The sequence below is a fragment of the Argiope bruennichi genome, chromosome 4 (assembly GCF_947563725.1).
Source record: "Argiope bruennichi chromosome 4, qqArgBrue1.1, whole genome shotgun sequence".
NCBI lineage: Eukaryota > Metazoa > Arthropoda > Arachnida > Araneae > Araneidae > Argiope > Argiope bruennichi.
In genome coordinates, this window is record NC_079154.1 from 116,183,984 (window position 1) to 116,201,306 (window position 17,323).

Here is a 17,323-nt window from a genome sequence, read left to right on the forward strand (position 1 = left end):
AGCATTTGCAGTGTTCATGGCCTTGCTCAAGATCTATAATATTATATAGGGGGAAAGGAATGGCATCTTTATTAGAAAGTACGCGAACAAGTTTTGATGAAACCATTTCTGCTGTTTAAAACTTTTCTTTCCATTTTTCCTAAATTTTTGATAAAAGTATTTATTATGTGTTATTTTGTTTGCACAGCATCAAGTTAAGCACCTTTATTCCATAACAGATTAAAAAAACCTTAAAACTGTATATTTGCGAGCGATCTGAAAATGATGTCGAAAATAGATTTTAAAAATATGTTTTTAATTTAATTTGGAACTTTTGAACATTTGATTTATTACGAATACATGAATTTGTAATTTATTATAGCAAATTTAGCATTTGAAATTATTCTCAAATTTATTAAATAAGTAATAAAGTGAACTCTATGCATAAATAATTCGTCTGTTTTTTAATTCCAAACTCATGCAAAAATGTTCTTAAATTCGATACATAAATAAGGAATGCTCTTTTTCATATAAAATTGGTATAATTTTTTTTTATTGCTCACATGATTCAGGAAAGAGGAACTTCGATTGTTATACTGATTGATGTAAAGTAACACGCATATAATTTTTAAAAATATATATATATATATAAAAATATGATATTTAACTGCATATTTTCAGAGCACATTTTGTATGTCGTTCATCGAGTTATTTTAAGCTTTGATACACTTTAACCCTTTCTAGGGCCGTGGGAAGTATGCTTCCCATCAAATTTATCAATCTTCGTATGAAATTATGGAGGTTGGCATCAGTTCTGACACATCTTTTTAGTAAGTCAGAAACTTAGATGCTTTAGTTCTTTATTTTACACAAAATGATGTGTCTTGATTTGTTACTTAATTATTAATGAACCAAATTAATTAATGAATCAAATTAAATTTATCTAATAAGATAAATGAATCTCTTTTCTTATTCTAATTTCAAGCCTAAAAATATTTTAACACAATATGACTAGAAAAAAAAATGGCTCTTGAAAGGGTTAAACAGTTCCGCGTAAATAAGATACTGTTATAAGATGAAAAGGGCATGTTGTTGTAAAACAGCGTAATCATAGCCATGCAAGTGTTATCTCCGCCCTACCCAAGTATCTGGGATTTACTTGAATGGTTATATCATGATAGCATTCGAAAACCGAATGCGAAGTCTTGAAGGTCTTCGACACCGATGCCGATGTTGAAGACTTGATGTGAAAAAAATCGTGAAATCTATGTTGTGATATAGTTTCACCATTCTGTTCGTTATACATAAATATTATTGATATATTAAAAATTTAAACGAATAAATTCCTCTTTCATTTTGCATATCATAGAAGTTTTTGATAGGCATTTTGTTATACTTGTGAGTTTTGCTATGCACAACCATTTAATCTATACTTATAATAAAGCTCAATGTGTGTGTGTGTGTGTGTTGGCGCTCTACAGGCCAGACCGTTTGACCTACAGCTACCAAATTTAGTCCATGTATAAATTGGAGGTTGGGAATGTGCACCTGGGGTTCCTTTTTTCGAATTTTTAATTAGAATTTTAATTATTAATTAAAAACTAACTTTACCGCCAAAAAAATCTTCCATTTTCCCCACCGCCAACTTTTCCGCCAAAAAAATCTTCCATTTTCTCCAACGCCAAATGAGTAAGGCTTCAGTTTTTTTTTCTTCCAACAGTAATGATACTAGGGTTAACATTTTTCGGCGGATTATTTCAAACGATTCTGTTTATTTTCGTAATGTTTGATGCATTTAAAATTAAACATTGTTAATGAATCGATCTTTCAGATTCATTCTGAAGTACTTTTGAATTAAAATAAAACAGAATAAAGGAAATTAAAAACTTCTAATCCGCATAGCGTTACCCCAACTGGCGTAGAAAAAATCACGTATTTCCGTTACGTAACTGGCGAAGAAAATTCACGCATGCTCATTCTGTTCTGATTGTTGCCATGACAACCGTTATCAATGGATGATTTAAATTATTTTTGGGTTAGTTGCATGCTTTTGTAAGTAAATTGTATTTATGTTAGTTATATATTTTTTGTATATGCTTATAGTTTTAAGTACATCGTTTTTTAAGTAGTTTTTTTAAAACCTGTTTTCAACCGTTTATTTTAAACGATTCGTTTTATTTTCTTAGTGTTTGATGCATTTAAATTTAAACATTGTTAATTAATCGATCTGTTCATAATGAATCTAAGAAAATTTTGTTGACAAACTCTTGAGATATTACATAAATTAAAAAATATATTCTTTAGTGCCCATAAAGTTTGAACGCTGAGTGACTCTATTTTCAGTAATCAGATTATAAAAAAAAAATGCTTTGTTTCAGTAAAAAATATTATTATATTAATTGAAGATTAATTCTTTCCACTTTAATTTAAAGCATAAATTCTATGGGTGCTAACAGAAAATTAGAGAGATACATATTACGTTATGACTGAAGGCCTTTATAATATTATGAATGAATTATATGACAATCAAAATTTGAAGTTTTAAAATATTTTGATGAAGAAGCTATTAAAGTAGGAATTGCATAAAATATTTAATTATTAAAATTTTAACGAACATTAAGATTGGCGAACCGGCTGGTCGCCAAAGGCGGCTAGTATTTCATACATATGCTCTTTATTCCAATTATTTACTTTAAATATAATATCATGTATTGAAGTTTTTGATATTTTAGAGAGTAGAGAAATCCTGTTGCTGAGAATTTTATTGAACTGCGACTCAGATGGCAGTTGATATTCGTTTTCTATAAAGAACTTTCAAATCTCTAATAATAATAAAAATGAATGTTTGAATTTCGACACTATGGTGGCTAGACCATTTGACCTACAACTAAAAATTTGGCGCATCATAATTTAGTGATAAAAATATGCACCAGAAAGCGATTTTTTTTTTAAACTTTTAATCGAAAATTATGTGAAAATTATGAGCTGTTCTGTAGTAACTCAAAAAAATATTGTTGTAAGAAACCGATTTTCATTTTTAAAAGTTTAAAAAAGTTTGTGTTTTTGATGATAGTTAATTTCTTTTCTGTACAAATTTTTTCTTGGATTTTGGCAATTTAAAAAAATATATTTCTTAATCTCCAAAAATAAATTACTTTATTGGCCTGAAATTCATATCGTTTTCATTGTTTCATCAAATGTTTTATCGCGTGATTTTCAATCATTGTTGAAAGCTGTATAAAAAAGGATTCTGTTAAATGTCTGTGTAATTTGCAGATGTAGATAGACAAACAGGATATTTACGTTTTAAATAACATTGCGATGTTATGGGACTGTCCCCGTTTGAAAAATTCATCTATATAATTTAAAGAGTTTTATCAAAACAATTAAAATAACATGGCTTTAATGTTTGAATATTTAACGGAATCAAGGACATGTAGATATATCTAAAAGATGTATTTGAAATTGATTACCACCAACATTTCTTGCAAACCGACTGGTCGTAAAAGGCAACTAATAATCATTAAATGCAATTTCACGTTTTATTTCTAATATTCATCGAATTAAGAATAGAACTCATAAATCACAATAATCTGTAAAATACTTATCCTAAATTAAGCATTGTCATCAAATCATATAAAACTGCATTTAGTAAATCGAAATTTATTTATCGATAAAGTTTTGATCTGGGTTAGTCCGACATGGCATGAAATTTCTTGTCAGATGCACCAAAAAAAATTAAAGAATGTGAGTTTTCTATATAAAAAGTTGTAACATGTTCAATAAATTGCAAAACTGATATAAATAGTAACATAACATTGCAAAATTAACAATCATGAAAAAGAAAATTTAGTCATAAATAAATTGTAACAAAATCTCATTGACAATAGTCGTAAAAATGTAGCCGAAAATAAAGTGAGATGAAATCCCTCTAATAAATGTCATAAAATTATAATTATAAACTATGATAAATCTTAATGAATTATAATTATGATACCGTAATAAATCGGAAAATCGTTACCATATAAAATCGTAATAAACTCTAATGAATTATACTCATGAAACCGTACCAAATCAGAAAGTCTTTACATTATAAAATCGCATTAAAAATGTAACAACGGGATTAATCGTAAAATCCACATAATAAAAATGAAATAAATCCAAAAACAGGAAATAAATAAATCGCAAGTATAAATAAACCTTAATAAAATCGCAGAAATTGTCATCAATTCCTTAATTATAAAAAATTGCAATTAAGCATTTTAGTTTACCGATATTATAAAATATAGTGTTACCAATATTGAAAACTATAGTGTTACCAATATTGAAAACTATAGTGTTACCAATATTGAAAAATATAGTGTTACCAATACTGAAAAATATAGTGTTACCAATATTGAAAAATATAGTGTTACCAATATTGAAAAATATACTGTTACCAATATTGCAAAATATACAATTAGTTTACCAATATACCCTTGCGTTTATAAAGTAGTCAAGGCATGGGATTTCTTTATTTTAAGAAAAGAAATGCAATAATTGACGAAAATGTTTACTTTTTGACAGTAAGCAATTTTTTCGAATCACTGCATAAAACAGCATATAATAACTCACTGCATATAATAAAGAATTCATCCCAAATAGCGTTTGTGTGTGTGTTTCCGTCTTGTTTACACACAATATTAGTTTACAAATATAGCATGTCCCTGCATTTATAAAGGTAAAGCAGTCAAAGCATGGAATTGTTTTTTTTTTTTTTTTTTTTAAGAAAAGAAATATAGTAATTGACTAATAAAAGAATACTTTTTGACAGTAAACAAATTTTCAAATCACTGTAAGTAATAGGCACAGTAAAAAATAGGTATAGTATATAGCAGTGTATGTGTGTTTTCCATCTTGTTTATTTCATAATATTTTTTTAAAAATGCATGTACCGATTCATCATGCCAAATGGCAACTAAAACCTGAATAAACCCCCCTTCAGAATTTTCCGTCAAAACGAACAGTAACTGACTCTGTGGTAGCAGTTGCCATTTTCTGTTCTCTTATACATACTTACATGGGAAATGCAGTCAGTTTCCCAGAGATTCTGCATGAAGGAGTGGTCTGAGGGAGGAGAAGAATGAGTATATATAAAAAAATCGTTTGGTTTTTAAAAGGGCCCTCTCCCGTTGTCACCTGAATAGTAAAAGGTGGATAGAGCATTCAGAAAATTTTCTTTTACCATCCCCTTTTATGGACTTCCATCTCGGCTTTTATTTATTCGAGTTTCCGCTAAAAGCCTTCCACCACATTATGCGGCGTAGAAGAAAAGAAATAAACAGGTAAAAAAGAAGAATGAGATAAAAAAAAATATGTTCCAACTCCCTCCGATTCTAAAAAAAGAGCGACGAGCCAAAAGACTTCGAACGCTGTGCTGCTGCTGTTGGGTTGATGATACATCACAAAAAGCTTAACATGCAGCCAGCGAGTAAGCAGTACTCGCAAACGGCTCTGAATTTCACAATGCACCTTTTTATTTATTATTTTTTTTTTTTATTTCTCCATGACGTGAAAATTTCTACCCAACATAATGAACAGCGAAAAATGGTGTGTGCTATAGAATAAAAATACTTAAAAAAATAAATAAAAAGATTTTTGGGAGAGAGAGAGAGATGAGTTGTAGAGGGAGGAGGAGGGAACGGTAAAAAGTTTTCTGGCCGAGCCATTGTTGTGGCAGTTCCGACGCCGCTGAAGTGGTACGGGAAAAAAGCAGCCACTTCGATTGGCGGAAACCTGCAGATGCTAGCTCGTCCCTCATTGGACGTTCGGAACTAGCGGGGCGTGCGACGGGAGCGAACCACCGCGAAGCGCCCTTTTGCGTTGGCCGCAAATGGGCGACACACACCTGCGCCTTTTCTGGTAGCTTTCCTCCTACCCCATGGGAGCTAATTTGCAGAAGACCCCCCCCCTCTCCCTTTTTTCGCAAACCCCAGTCGAATTTTGGAGGGTCTTCCAGTCGTACACGGGTACCTCTTGTAGTCTACACTGTTCGGTTGGTGAGCAGTCTTTGTGGTGGCAGAGAGTAGACTGAGGTCCGTGAATAGGACTATTCTTTTTTTTAGAGGGGTTCTCTTAACATCGCCCCCTCCCCCATAGTGTGGCACTTCTTTAAACCAGCATCTGCTCTGGTGGGTCATTTGTACCAGAGAAATCGTCTCAACTTTTTGACGTTTGTGGTAGACTCCAGCTGTACTTTTAATCGAACAAGGTGTTAAGAGGACCATCGTGGAACGACTGACCGTACGGACAAAATTTGTCAAAATTACTGAACTATGACTTTTTAATTTGCACTTGAGAAAAAGTGAAGGTGTGACAAAAAACAGTCCTGGTTTCCGTATGTAAAGTCAAACACAAAGCAAAACACATCTGCTGTTCTGGTTCGTCAACGGTAGTTGTTGGTTGGGCTTTGGATCATCAGCAACTAACTTTACTGTCCAATGGTGATTACTGAACTAAGTTTGAAACATAAAAGTCCAAAATTTTAAAGTTGATACCACCACTTCATGTTCTATCGCTTTCTTTAATTTTAATCATTTCTATTGATATAAATAATTCAATTTTGATGAGAATTAAAGGATTTTATTTATGAAAACTTTTCTACTGAAATTCCTCATCGAATTTAATACAGTGTTTGATAAGATCCCACATCTCCAAATTCTACTGTCCAACATTTGTTAAAGAAAAATTGAATTTATCAAAAATTTTCAAACTTTTTTTTTGCTATGATTATAAAATCGCAAAGCTTTGTTAAATTACTATGAACATAATTTACCAGTGGAAATTCTAAAATTATAAGTTATGTCTACATAAAGGAACCAAACAGAATTTCAAAGCGTTATGTAAAAATATATGGTAAAATCATTAAAGAACTTTCGCATGAAGAATACCTTATTCGAAAACTCACATTCGTAGTTTCTGCAATATGGATTCCAAAGAAGCTATTAAGTCTGGGTAAGTAAAATATTCCATTCTTCTCTGGTTTCCTTTATTTATTTTTTTTTGTTTAAATAATTTCATGAAATAAAGAAAGATTTCATTATATGTTGAAATTTTAATTTGATAGAAATAGTATTTTGGAAAATATCATTATTAACAATTTATTATTCGTTATTCTCAAAAGTTTTAAATAGACTTCTGAAGAAAAAATATTCTTTAAAATTTAGATTAAAGAGCAAACTTCAAAAAAAATAATTTCAAATAAAAAAAAGGACATATGCAAAAATAGATTTTTGTTAACGAATCTACTTATACAAATTATTGTTTTGAGATTATTAACAATATTTATTAAAAAAGCAGAAGAAAAATGCAAATGTGTGTGATTTATGAAAAAAAACTCGCATATTAAGATATAGATTATGAAAATTTAATCATTTTGAACAGAAACTCAAAATTAAAATTTCCGAATTAATAATGAAAACAAACTATTAAAGAAGCAAAATCAGAACAGTAAGAGTTTTCTGAACTTAATATCGAAAATTACACGCTATCGGAAGTAATTTTTAAACAAGCTAGAATAAATCTCCTTTGTGATTGTTTAAAGATTTTTTTTTTTTTTTTTTTTTTTTTGCTTCCTTTACTTTTTTGGTTACAAAATTGAAAAAGCTAATTATAATAAAAAGTAAAACGGTTTTTATAGATTTAATTAAATTTGTTATTAGAGTAATTAGAATTTGTTCCAGAGTGTTTTGATAATCACAAATTTTTCAGATTGAAATATAAAATTTTTGAAATAACAGCATAACTTCTGAATTATTTAACCATAACAAAACATTGGAAAATGCATATTATTTAAATAAAAATTGTTTTCAATTAATTGGTTATAAATTAGCTACTAGAAATTAATGAATTTAGACGTATACTTGAAAATGATCATTTATGTATACCGGAAAATTTCTTTCGTAATACTTTTCAGCAACTTTTTCTATATTTATTATTTTTATTGTTATTTTCATAAAATCAGTATCTTTATGAAGTAACATCACAAAGTTAAATAGGGAATATGGTTGAACTTTCAAAGAATAACGATTTTATCTTAACAAAATATATCTTATCTTTTAATTAAAAGTTAATAATTTTATTTCTGTTAATTATTTATTTTATTTTTTTTATATTGAGAATTTTTATTTAATACTCATGTTTTACAGTTACACTGTATGTCATTTCACTAATTTAAAACTTAAAGAATCGTTTTCCCTCAAAATATTATCATGAAATCGTTTTAATTAACAATTAATTAATTTTCTGAAATCTTAGTGAATTGTGCAATCGAAACCTTTAAGTTAGAATTTTTAATTTTGTTAAAAACAATCCAGAATCTTGTTTCAGTTAATATTTATTTCTTAAAGCAGTAACATTAATTCTCTGGTAGTATCAATGAAATTACAATTAATCTCCTTAAATTAATATGGAAAATGATTAAATAAATTGAATAAACGGTTCATTCAAGTAGTATTTACCTTTATGTAGGATAGATAATATGTAAAATGTAAATAAATGATAGGGAATCTGTAATATACCCTTTAATAACATCAATACACAATTAAAATAAAAAAGAAAATAATTAATTACCTGCTTTTCCAGGCTGCTTCTAACAACTAGGATGTAGGGGTGATTATCTTTATTTAGCTATTACCGAATTCATTCTTAAGCTGTTTTTCAAAATGCACAAAGATATAATAATAAAAGTTTTTTTTTCTTTTTATTTATTTAAAAGATCTCCGCTTCCTTACGTGCCTATGACGCCTCTCCTGACAATGATTGAAAATATGTAATAAGGAAAAAGAAATGGAAGATACGATTTTTATGCTAAATCAATTAAAAAATTTTAATGCAATCAAATATAAGCATTGTCATAGTTAAGCATTAAACTTGACGGATTACATGAAATTATATTAATGTTTTATATATATATATATATATATATATATATATATATATATATATATATATATATATATATATATATATATATATATATATAAATTAATTTTGCAATTTCGATGTTTTTCGGCAATTATTTCAGATTTCAACTATCAGAATGGTTTTTAAATAATTTTAAAATTCAAAATATGATCTTTTCAATGATTGAGTTTATTCTGAGTCACAGCAATGATATCAAACTCCGAAATAAGTGTATTTAATATTTGTAATGTACAAAGCGACGACATATACGAAAATAAAAGCAATTTCTAAGAATATATATAATTTTATATGGTTTCCTGTTTACAATTTGAAAGCATGACAAAATTTTAATATTTCACCTATTTCAGATTTACCCCAACAATTCATATTTTCTTGCAGATTATAAAATACTTAATCAATCGTTAAGTGATTGTGTGCGAAATTGTGAGTTTAAAAACTCATTTCACATTAATATTATATAAATGATGAAGAAAGATACCATTCTGATTTTGTAGCATTTAAAATAAACTCGGTTCATAAAAAGATATATAATGCATTATAGCTTATTGTTTGATACATACATATTGAATACATATAAACAAATATGGATGCTATTTTTCAAATTTTTTTTAGAGAAATCATTTGAAAATATACAGAAATAAGAAGAAGAAAAAAAAACTTGTAAAAAATAAAAATTTTAGATTAAAAAATTCCAGTTAATGAATTCATTAGTTTAAAAATATTATAACATATAATTCACTAAGTGAACGAAAAACGGAAGATTATTTGTTAATGAATTTTAAATGAGAATCCAGCTTGTGATAATGAAACACTGGTAATAAATTCATTGTTAAATTATATTATTTTTAAAATAATAAACATCATATTTTCTCCTATTTTCTTTATAAGCCATGAAAAGGGCAGCAACTACTTTGTCGAAGAATACTTTGAATTAAAAAATTTATGTAAGCACATGCAGACAAATTAAATAAAATTTTTTAAAACTGAAATGATTTAAAGCAAATTTTAGTCTGTTACGTAATAGCATGAATTTGGATAGGTATATATTGACAAAATATCGAAAAGAAAAAAGCGCATCATATTTTGTATTTCAATACTGAGCCTAATAATTAAAAAAAAAAAAAATACAGGGATTAGGGGGAGGAGAGAGAGAGAGAGAGAGAGAGAGAGAGAGAGAGAACCGATGTTTTTTTTTTTAACCTGAAAATAAAATTGAGTAATTTTTTTAAAAATAAAATGTCGTTATGGCATTAATTCATTTGTTAATTCGAAAAAAAAAAAAAAAAAAAAAAAAGAAGTTCGTTCAAAGATAATGAATAAAAAATCTTGTCATTTGAAGACGAATACAAAATTTTTTAGTTAAATTATTGCAATTATATTAAGGAAAGGCGCATCAATTTTAATAATTGAATTTAAAATAGGAAATTTATAAAAAAGGTAGAATTTGTTGAAAAATATCTCAATATTATGAATATATAGATATAAAAAATAATTTAGTTTAAGGATTTAATTTCTTTCCCTTGAATACCTTGATTTTAATGTTAATACGAAGTAAAGCGAGCAATGCATTGCGTATTCACAGTGAGAAATTACGGATAGTAGATCATAAATCCTAAAACATGATTTAGAAATTCATTATTTCTCATTTATATAATTTTATTACCCTTAATCGATGAACATGAATTGGGAAATAAATATATATAATAAAAAATGAATTATGAAAAGAGTTTTTATAATTTATTTTGTATATTTTTTACAATAGTTATTATTTTTTTGCATATTTAAGTAAATTATTCAAGAAATTGAATAGATGCGTTAGTGTTCTGCTTTCTTTTTAAATAGATTTGAAATCAAAAGGAGGTTCCAAATCTTTTTTCATCAAATGAGTGCAAACAATGATTGAAAAAAATGCAAAAATAGCTTTATTTTCGATCGAAATATAAAAAATAAAATTGTTCTGCTCTGAAGGCCCTTGCGTACTTCCAAATTAGAATATCATGTATGATATGTAGACAAAATAAGTACTTATGTGATATTATAACTTAAATTTTTCTAAATATTTAAAATGGTATTTTTTTCGCTCCTAACTGTACATGACTATTTGAATTTTTAATTGTAATGTTTTCCCAAGATTATAACAAAAATCAATATACAAAGAGAGCAATTTTTTTTGCCCTACATCTAGCCTTATTTCGGTCTTTTTTCCCCTTTTTTCTCATATTTTTTAAACAGATTTACCGCGATACCTCAAATGCAAATATAATGGAGATCCTAAATTATTCAATTATCCAGATTATTAACTATTTTGATAATTTTGAGGAATTACAAAAGATATTTACAAGCAAAATTTTGCTAATAAAAATTACTAGAGGTACCGGAACTATTGATTTTGATTGATATATTCAATCAGCATGTAATGCTGCATTTGAAGAAACTGAATACAATAAGTAATTATTCAAAACGTAAATATTATTTTTGTAATTATTAAATAAGTATGTTGATAGTAAATTTCGTTTCTTCTATGTTTTTTTTTTCTTTCTTCGTCACTGCTCAGACATAAGCAATGACGAAAAAAAAAAAAAAAATGAATCAACTGGAATTATTGGGAAATAAATAAATTAGGATTTTAATACAAATGTTTTAGCATTTTTACTGGAACGAATTATCTAAATGAAAATATGTATAATATTTTCCAAATCAAGGAAAAAAAAACCAATACTTTTTTTTAGAAAATTATTCTAAAAAGTTTTTTTTTTTTTCGTTTAAATTCATTACTATGAAAAAAACGGAGTATTTTTTTTTTCTGGTAAAGTATATATTTATGTTGAAGAGATTTGGTATAAAATTTGATAAATTTCACAAGTTTAATGTCAGAACCAAATGCTAATTCCATTCTTAATTTTGCATTATCCTATTTCATATACAAACAGACAAACAATGCATACAATTCAAAATATTTCTTATTAGTTATTTTCTCATTTAATTCCGAGTTGAATTTCATTAAAATCTCGAAGTCCAATTTTTCGATGATTGTAAGATTCTCCATGTATGGAGGTACATAAGAAAATAACTAATAATAATAAGTTCTAACGGCAAACCTTATTTGAAATTTAACAATAAAAACGTAGCGTTCTTTTGGAAGCAATCGAATAGAGAAAATTTTCCAATCTATATACCCGCCGACCGACTAATTTCAAATACAGAAAATAGAGAAAAAGGATAATATAATTTTTAAAAAATTTCATTTAAATACAAATTCAAAAAACATTCTAGAATGTACTATTGCAGTTGAAGCTTCTATTTAACAGATTATAAAATATAAAAAATAATGAATCTACTAAATTGTCATTATTATTAAATTTTTACCTGACCGAATTAGTTTATCAATAAAGCAAGTGAAAGAAGTAATAACATCACATTCAATTTTCAAAGGAATTTTTTACTGATAAAAAAACTTTATTATTTAATGATAGCTTCTATTTCTAATGGACTTGAGGTGAAAAAATTATAACAACGGATTGCGGTATGTGTTTGTAAATTTATATAAAGTAAATTTTATTATGAAATAAATATTTTTTTTCCAATTTCTAATAAAAATTTTTTTATTAAGTTATCTTGATTCTTATTATTGAAGAAATTTATCGTGCATATAAAAGTTAATAGTATTCAAGTACTTTGAAACTAAAATACAAATAAACAATTAAATAATGAAAAATTCAATCCATTAGGTTTGTGAATGATTCATATACAAACAAAAATAGCTTTCGCCTTTTCAAGCTGGTTTTAATGTATTTTATTGATTGAAAAAGTCATCCTCTTTCTTAGAGATAATTTCATAATATATCAACAGAAGAAAATTAATAAGCATAATCAAAAACTCCTTTTTGCGCAACAAAAACTGAATTTTCGATTGTTAACATAAAAAAAATATATATGCTTCAAATCTTTGTGCATTGTTTATTTTTAACTAGTGTAATATATCCTACGAATATAACAAGAAAAAAAATTGTGAGATATTAGATGCAAAATCCGCCATTACAGGATAAAATGCTCACAAACCTTCAATTAAAAGTTTTTATTTTTATTTTTCTTGGCATTAGATAACCTTTAGAATCAAGTTTATATTAATAAAATGCCGTAAACAAGCATTTGAAAATTCTTGAGTAATACGCATTTATTTGTCCACAGACGGAAAATTTTAAGGCTCACTCGTTTTCCTTTTTAAAAAATTAGAAATTTATTTATTAAAAAGTTTTAAATTAAGACTATTTAAACTAAGCTTAGCATTTCATTTTCCAAGAAAGATGATTTAAAATAACACAGAATCATGCTTTATTTATTTATTATTATTTTTTTCATATCTTTTGAGGTATTATATCAAAAGAAAATACTGCTCCTAATCGATTGTATTCACAATGATATTTAATAATGAATTTCATGCTGTATTAAGAGAGTTTACTTGCAAAATTGAAAAAAGTGCCCTTTTTTTTTTCATTCGATCTAAAAATTTTGTCTATTTTATGCATATTTTTATTGTATTTAATTGATATTATTATGTTCATTTTAACTCGATTTTTTTTTTTGAATTTATACATTTATTTAGTTTCAAGTTTAGGTATTTTAATTTTACAATATATCTTATCAAGTACATTATTTACATTTCTGCAACAAAATTCATAAAAATCTTTCCAATGCTCTATTTTTTTAATTTTTAAATCTCAAATATTAGAGAATATCTTTATTCAGAATTTCCAAGAAATTATTTATTTTCTGGCTTAGATTTCGATGGCGTTAAATTATCTTTTTCATTTTTTTTCTTCTTTTTCTTTCCGTAATAAATTTTAAAAATAATAATGAGACTATTTAATACATCCAATGGCAACTGCAGTGTTTAAGCACTTATAATTCTGTTATTTCTTAAACATTCTATTAATTAATTAAATTGTTTTTAACATGTTAATTAAGTTATTATTTCCTTAGCAGGTTTAAATGCAATTAATTAATAATATGTGTTTATATCAAAATAATAATCAGACGAATAAATACCTCAAATGGCAACTGCAATAAAAATCAACCAAAACTCTTAGAAAATATTTAATCTCTATTTGTATGAAATCGTGATTATCTTTGTTGTCCCGACTGCATTTAGGGACATATCCCTAGAAACGCGTGAAAATAACGAGATCGTCATTCAAAAATCTCATATGTATTCCGCATTTTCTTTATGCCAGGATAGTATTCAGTTTATTAGATTAAAATTTTTTAAAATGTGTGAGGAATGTTACGTTGTAAGTCTCGAATTTAAAGTTTCTTTGAATGTTTGTCTTGATTATTTCAAAATAAAAAAAGTAGTTATTTAAACTTTTATTTGTATGCATTCCTATGATTTAAATTACGAAATTTTATGAATTATGTATTTTGTAATAAAATGAATTATATAATTTTATTTAAAGAAGATTTTCTCGTGATTTCAAACAACAGCGCTGGAAATGAAATAAAATAAATCAATACTTCCTGCTTAACAAAATAAAATCAACCTATCGTTTTTATGAATTACATTTTTTTAAATCCTACCCTGAATAAACTATTATCTCTCAACCGCAGTTGGATAATTTCTGTTTCTACTACAAATAAAAATGAATGTGTGTGTGACGCTCTGTAGGGCAAACCGTTTCACCCACAGCTACCAAATTTGATACATTTATATCTTAGGGTGGGATAAAATATGCATCTCGGAAATTTTTTTTTTGAAATTTTAATTAGAATTTTAAATGAATAAAAGTTAAGATGAATTTTGGATTTTTTCCACAATAACTTTCAATACTGCACAAAAACTTTTTTTTATGCTATTTCAAAAAAATTTTGAAAAAATTGCGTGTTTAATTGCATTAATTTAATAGCCGGGCAATTTTTTTTCTGATTTTTCGCAATTTTTTAAAATTATATGATGTATTTATGTATTTGCTTAATTTTAAATAATCGATTATATTGTTGCCCTGAGATTGTTCGTTTCAATTAATATTTAATCACTTGAGTTTCATTGTTGAATGTTGAATAAGAAGCTTTCTTTATATATCTGTTCTTTATTTATAAGATAAATGAACATGGTAATTTCGCTGTTATTAACGCTGTGACGACATGAAATTAGTTTCCGTTAGAAAAGTTCATATGTACAATGAGCAGAACAGAAATAATAACTCTGCTTTAATGTTTATGGCAATTTGATGCTTATTCTTAAAAATATTTTTTTGACGAAATGATGGAGGTTAATTTATATTTCAGAGATTTAATTGAAAATAAATACAATTCTTAACACCCCGTGAGCAGTTGGTCACAGAATGCGGCTGTACAATACAGTCGTAAAAGTACAAATTGAACTCATTGATACACAGATATTGCTGAATGCAATAGAGAGAAGACAACAATCGTAAACTGCAATATAGAAAAGGGAAGATTTAATTTTTTGATTAATGAATTTATTATCTAACTAAATGACATATTCTATTTGGTAGCTGCATTGTTATGTCAATTCATATATATTAAAACTATCTAAATTACCTATGTTTTTTAAAATTAAATGCTACTCTAATTACGGATTTATATATCGAAAATTTAGCATTGTGTTGCAAGATTTCAAATTTTGCATGCGAAGATCTTTCTTATTTCAAATCGAAAATATAATAATTAAATTAATACATTAATTGACCATTAAACGATTAAAAAATCAAATTTTTAAATTTTGTATTCTCCATTTGTTTTAATGCCAATAACTATTTTATAGATTGATCAAAAAATTATAGATTGATCAAAAAAAATATTAGAAAGCGATTTGAACCTTTAGTTCAAAACATCTTGCCGAAATAATATTTTAGTTTGCTTTGTTAATCTCATTCTATTTTTTTAAAAAAAATTGCTCGTAATTATATAGCAAGATGGCGTATTCACAGAAATATCTATTTAATATTCGTAGCATCAAGTCGCAAGAAATATAAACCCATTAAGTAAAACAATAAAAATTAATATGAACCCTAGTAGCATATAAATATTGAACAATATTCGCAATCTTGTATAATATTGAACAATATTCGCAATCTTGTATAATATTGAACAATATTCGCAATCTTGTATAATATTGAACAATATTCGCAATCTTGTATAATATTGAACAATATTCGCAATCTTGTATAATATTGAACAATATTCGCAATCTTGTATAATATTGAACAATATTCGCAATTTTGTATAATATTGAACAATATTCGCAATCTTGTATAATATTGAACAATATTCGCAATCTTGTATAATATTGAACAATATTCGCAATCTTGTATAATATTGAACAATATTCGCAATCTTGTATAATATTGAACAATATTCGCAATCTTGTATAATATTGAACAATATTCGCAATCTTGTATAATACTGAACAATATTCGCAATCTTGTATAATACTGAACAATATTCGCAATCTTGTATAATATTGAACAATATTCGCAATCTTGTATAATATTGAACAATATTCGCAATCTTGTATAATATTGAACAATATTCGCAATCTTGTATAATATTGAACAATATTGTGCAATATTATATGATATTAATCAATATTCCGCAATATTATGCAATAGGCTGTGCTACCTGGGAAATATGTTAAAAAATATTTTGAATAATTTATTAAAAAGAGAAATAAGAATGCGTAAAATAGAATTGATACTAACTAATAACTAAAACAATGAAAATTAAAAATGAACTCTAGTAGCACACAAATACTGTACAATATTGCATGACATTGATCAATATTCGCACTATTGTATAATATTGTGGAATATTTATTAATATCATACAATACCATCCAATATTGTACAACATTGTGCAATACCTAGGAAGTATGTTTAAAAATATTTTGAATAATTTATTAAAAAGAGAAATAAGAATGTATAGAATAGAATTGATACTAACTAATAACTAAAACAATGAAAATTAAAAATGAACTCTAGTAGCGCACAAATACTGTACAATATTGCATGACATTGATCAATATTCGCACTATTGCATAATATTGTGGAATATTTATTAATATCATATAATACCATCCAATATTGTACAACACTGTGCAATACCTAGGAAGTATGTTTAAAAATATTTTGAATAATTTATTAAAAAGAGAAATAAGAATGTATAGAATAGAATTGATACTAACTAATAACTAAAACAATGAAAATTAAAAATGAACTCTAGTAGCGCACAAATACTGTACAATATTGCATGACATTGATCAATATTCGCACTATTGCATAATATTGTGGAATATTTATTAATATCATATAATACCATCCAATATTGTACAACACTGTGCAATACCTAGGAAGTATATTTAAAA

The 17,323-nt window shown here is 26.4% G+C and overlaps 1 protein-coding gene across 1 annotated transcript in view; it reads left to right on the forward strand.

Moving 5' to 3' along the window:
• The first annotated feature begins 6,670 nt into the window (after nt 1-6,670).
• LOC129966607 (fez family zinc finger protein 2-like) overlaps nt 6,671-17,323 on the forward strand; it is a 35,327-nt gene continuing 24,674 nt past the window's right edge. The window contains exon 1 of the mRNA XM_056081104.1: nt 6,671-6,972. The gene's annotated coding sequence lies outside the window, so the exon portion shown is untranslated. The remainder of the gene's footprint in view (nt 6,973-17,323) is intronic.